Here is a 5,243-nt window from a genome sequence, read left to right on the forward strand (position 1 = left end):
GTGGCAACACCAAGGTCAGCAGTGGGTTCTCTAAGTGACAGATGCTGTCTCCTTGCTAAAGGAAATAAAGGGTAAAGATAAAGGAACATCTGGCTTTCTGGCCCCAACACATGGTATATGGAAGAAAGTCTCTTTGGTTCTTTATCGCTTTTAAATTCATCTCTTATCTCCCTAATGTTCCACTCACCTAAAGTTCACATTCAACTAATATTTATAAGTGTCCATCATATGCCATTCACGTGATACATGTTAGTAGAGTGACTTATTTCTTTATTCAATAACTATTTACGGAACTCTTAATATGCACCATGCACTCTCCAGACTTTCAGGTTAAAACCACAAAGAAGAAAGGGTCTCTTCCCTAACGTCTAAGGGTGCGTGGGCAATTAAAGCTTGATTGGTGCTATGCTAGAGGCAAACACAGAGTAACACGATGGACGATGGGAGGAACATCTAACTCTGTTCCGAGAAGGCCATGGAAGGCCTCATGGGAAAAGTGATGAATTGGAGTTAACCTGCAAAGAGGGAAAGAACAGGGGAGTAGATGTGCAACAGGCCAGAGGCGAGACACAGCAAGGAAGCTTATAGAGCTACGAGTATTTCAGTGTAGCCGAAGGGTACGTAGGGGATGGCGGTGGTAAGACACAGTGTAGGAGAGACCAGGCCATGAAAAAGCTTTACATCCTGTAGACAAGAGGGAGTGGATGGAGAATTTTAAACAGAACTGAGGAAAGGGACGTGATTGAAGATTCAGAAAGGTCACTGTGGGTTCAATATGGAGACCAAAACCAAGAAACCTGTTGGGAGGTTATGGTGGCAATCCAAAGAGAATAGTTTCCCTAAACTCCACTAGTGACTGTACAAGTGGAGAGGAGCCGTCAGAGCTGAGAAATGTTTAGGGCAGATAGAATGTTCAGGATCTGGCTACGACTGATGTGGAGATGGGAGTCAGGGAAAGAGGAGAATCAAGGATGACGCCCAGAAGATGGAGCAGGTTTTAGAGGGGAAGTGAAGAGCTCAATTGTGGCCTGATTAAGTGGAGATGCCTACAGGCATCCAGGTGTGAACATCCAGAAGACCTTGTAAGCTGTAGGTCTGAAACTTGGAACAGCCTTCTGGGCCATTGCCATGGTTTCAAAGGTCATTGGCATGTAAATATACATTGTAGCTGTGAGAGTGCATGAGATCACCAAGAGGAAGCACGTAGCAGGAGAAGGGGAGAGAACCCAGGTCAGAGACTTGAGGACACTGAGTTATAGAGAAGGTCAGAGGAAGGTGTGTCAAAAACAAGCGTGAGAAGGGGCAGCCAGAGAGACAGGAGGGAAATTAGGAGGATGTGGTTGAACAGAGGGTAAAGGAAGAGAGCGTTCTAACAGAGAAGGAAGTGGTGGACAGGTCAAAGGCTGAGAGGTCAAGTCAGATAAGGAATGAGAACCTTCATGAGATTTAGCTCTCAGGTGGTGGTTTGTGACCCGGGTGGGAGCAGTTTCTGAGAAGTGCTGGCAGAAGCAGACTGCAGTCAGTGACACTATGGAGAATATGAGCCGTTATTTCAAGAACTTGGGCTGTGAAGAGGAGGAGAGAGACAGAAAAAAAGTATGGGGTAGGGGAGGGAAAAGAAGAGTCAGAGGGAGGATTTGGGTTTTTAAGATGAAAGAGATTTGAGAATATGTAAATGAAAAGGATTCACTGAAAATGTTAATATTGAAATATAGAAGAGAGATGATGTTTGTTGGAAGAAGTGCTTGAGGGGGCCCAAGGTGACAAGAGCCTACGTTCGGGTAGAGAGTTAGTCTTAGGAAAGGTGGTCATAGGTATAAGGGACAGATGGGGTGGCAGGAAAGTGTGGGCATTCTTATCTGTGGTTCTGTTTTTGTGAGGTAGCAACCAAGGTCATCTGAGGGTCAGGATGAGGTACAAGTATGCAGTTATTATAGCAAGTGCCTGATTCTTTACTCCCTGAAATTTAAAAAAAAAAAAAAAAAGGGAAACACTAAATGCAAATTCACCATTCATTTGCCTTGAGATCGAATCCCCAATGCATTCAGTCACCCCAAAGCGTATTAATCTAAAGTGAATATGAGCAACGTTGTATATCCTAGACTTCAAATAGCTTGACCATTGACTGTTGTGGATCTCTAGAAAAATTATCGTTTCTTAATAAAATGTGGAAAAGATTGAAAAGATTAATCAATGTACCTAAGCTGTAGAAGTTGAGGCTCTAAGTGCCTGCAAAATTGTCTTCCTTTCCAAGGAAAATGCAACAAACAGAAAGGAAGTGGAATACTGGGGAGGAGGGTAATCCTACTTCTTAGCATTTATCCTCATTTTAATTTTGCCTCCTCATTCTCCATTTATACATCATACTCTCCCACTTTATCTTAAAGCCAAAAAAGTAACCTTTCTCAAACTAAAGTCACCAGACTGTCTAGATTTTCAAGTTGTTCTTGGTGCTGACTTTTTAGAGAAGGAGAGGCAGTATTATAGTGGGCCAATGAACAATCAAAGAAAAATAAAGGTATGGATGTTTAGGGACCCAAAAAGACCCTCCAAAAATGAATAGTCTGTCTTCCTACTGGACTTGGAGTCACAATACAATGTTGTGAACCCCAGTTCTGCCCTTTACTTCCTTTGTGACCTTGTAGGAGTTCTTGAACTTCTTTGAATCTCAGCTTTGCCATCCATAAGTTGAAAATTATAACTTTAATACTACCTACATCACCGAGTTGCTGTGAGAATTCAATGAGATAACATATATGAGACTCACACTACTTGACGGTAATGCTCCAAACCACCACCGATATCACACAGAAGGTATTACAGTGCTATGCCATTCACAGAGAAAGCAAGAAATAGTTATTCTTGCCCTCTCCCCCACCGCTTATCTCCCCAGCAAAACAATCCAAACAAAAAAACAAAACTGAAGCTTCAGAGAACACAGTTGCCAAACCAGCATCCAAATGGTGCACAAATTAGCAACCAGCAGCTGTTCCCAGGGTGAACGAGTCGATACTTAGGACCAAAGTCGATTCTCAGAAACAAAGCCTTGCAGCAAACACAGACACCCCAGGACTGGCCAGATCACAGGAGAGAATACAGGCCAGACTCCCCACGAGCTGAGGCTTATCAACAGTTCCTTAATGAGATGGGCCTGAGGGGTGATGATAAAAGTTGTGTTACAAAGTCCTGTTACCTTTAGACCCTTGCTGCTCCGAGTGTGGTCCATGGACCAGGCACAGCAGCATCACCTGGGAGTTTGTTGGAAATGCAGCATCTCAGGCTCTGCCTCAAACATGCTGAACCAGAACCCGCATTTTAACGAGATCCCTCGTGAATCATTTGCACATTACAGTTTGAGAAGTGCTATTTTGGAGTTCATTGAAGAGAAGCATGTAAGATAAAGCATATGTAGTTCTCAACATGTGCTTTTGAGGGTTCGTAAGATGTCTAACTAAAAACAAACAAACAAAAACCCTTCTAGGCATCGTTACACATAGAAATCGCATCCAAATGACTTTCTACCTGACCATTACTTCAAGATTCTGATGCACAGATGAGCTAAAAGAAATAAGCAGCTCTCTCTGGAGATTTAAGTCTTAATGAAGGTCTACCTGTGTCTGCATGCTACCAACGTACCTATTAAATATCCTGGTAAGACTTTAGTGTACACATGTTGAGCATTCATCCAAAAATCACTTATTGGACATGTAGTACGTGTGTGGCTCTATTAGAAGAATAATCAAAACTTGAGTATGAGTATACACTCTTTTTTTTTTTAAGGGACAGCTCCACATGATTTTACTTTATTTTTTTATTATTTTTTAAGAGGGGGAGCATCTCTCAGTGGCCCATGGCGATCAAACCGGCAACCTTGGTGTTATTAGCACTATGCTCTAACCAACTGAGCTAACCAGCCACCCCTATCCTCTTTCTTTTCTTTCTTTTTTTTTTTAACTTAAACTACATCTCCCCATAAAAGTCAAGATCTACTTGAAAGCTTTTAAATTAAGGAAATTTAGAGAAATTTATTTTTCTGTTTTTTTAAACTTCCAACCAAAAAAATGTTCTTAGGGAAAATAGAAATATACTCTTGAAATATACTTTCTTGTCAGTTTACATGAACAACCTGAGTTCAGGAAAGAAAGAGAGATATACAAATAAAAGAAGAAGCAGGGAGGCTCAAGGAAAGTGGATGAAGGATGAGATAGTGAGAGATGTACAGAAGACAGAGATTCCGATAGAGTGAGGCAGACACAGGTGCAATTGTGTGTAAAGTATCAGGCAAGCTAGAGCTGCTTCTGCCATACCTGACATTCATTTGCATGTATAGTAAGAGATCATGTCCTTTGTAAAATTCTGTATCACCTAACCACTCGTGGCTCTTCTCCTGCTCTTATCAAATGTTGTTGGTTCTAAAATTGAGTAGCTGCAGCAGCCCTTTTGTGGTTAGAGGTACTCAAGTCTCACCTCCAGTTGTAAGAGGAAGTTTAATTAATTATCAACAAGGATAATTTGTAGAATTCTAATATTTCCAAATATTCACAATATTTATTGTGCTCTGCTGTAACGACCTTGTCATCTACCCATTAGTCATCAAAGCAAGGATATGATTAAATTGGCTACTACAATACCAGGCTACTAGTCATTTATTTTATGTATATAAACGATATCCAGGAATCTTTTATAAAGAGGTGACATGTCAGTAAATTCATAGACACGTATTAATTTAAAGTATTAAATTAAAGTATTCATCAAAAATCTTAAGGTATTCATCAAGCTGGCTAAAGTAAAGAATAGTGGGACCCAGTGGTTTTATTATCCCATAAGCATAAAAAATATTGCTTTTTCTTTTTCACTTTTGAGGCAGAAAATTTTATGGGCTAGAATCTCCCTGTGGCTCCTCAGATGAAGTGGGGCACAGAAGGTAGGTGCATAAACTCGCTCAGACCCAGCTAATATTTCATGCGTTGCAACAGTAATGCTCAAGAAAGCAAAGAGACCAGCGAATTCATAAATATAGAGCAATTTGTGACTTCCCATACAAGTTATTCTAGAAATGTCAAGTATCTTGTTTATGACAAACCAAGAATTGAAATGTTGGTTGTCATGTTCACTACCACACAGAAAACACAGAGCAAAAGGCTTTCACATTTTAAATAAACAGAGGAGGGAATGGGATTCTTGCTGAAACTCCATAAGGCAAAAATTTTACTTAGCTGTGAATGGAAATAAAATATGCTACA

This window comes from Rhinolophus sinicus, chromosome 17 (assembly GCF_057876585.1).
Source record: "Rhinolophus sinicus isolate RSI-liver-muscle chromosome 17, RSI-T2T, whole genome shotgun sequence".
NCBI lineage: Eukaryota > Metazoa > Chordata > Mammalia > Chiroptera > Rhinolophidae > Rhinolophus > Rhinolophus sinicus.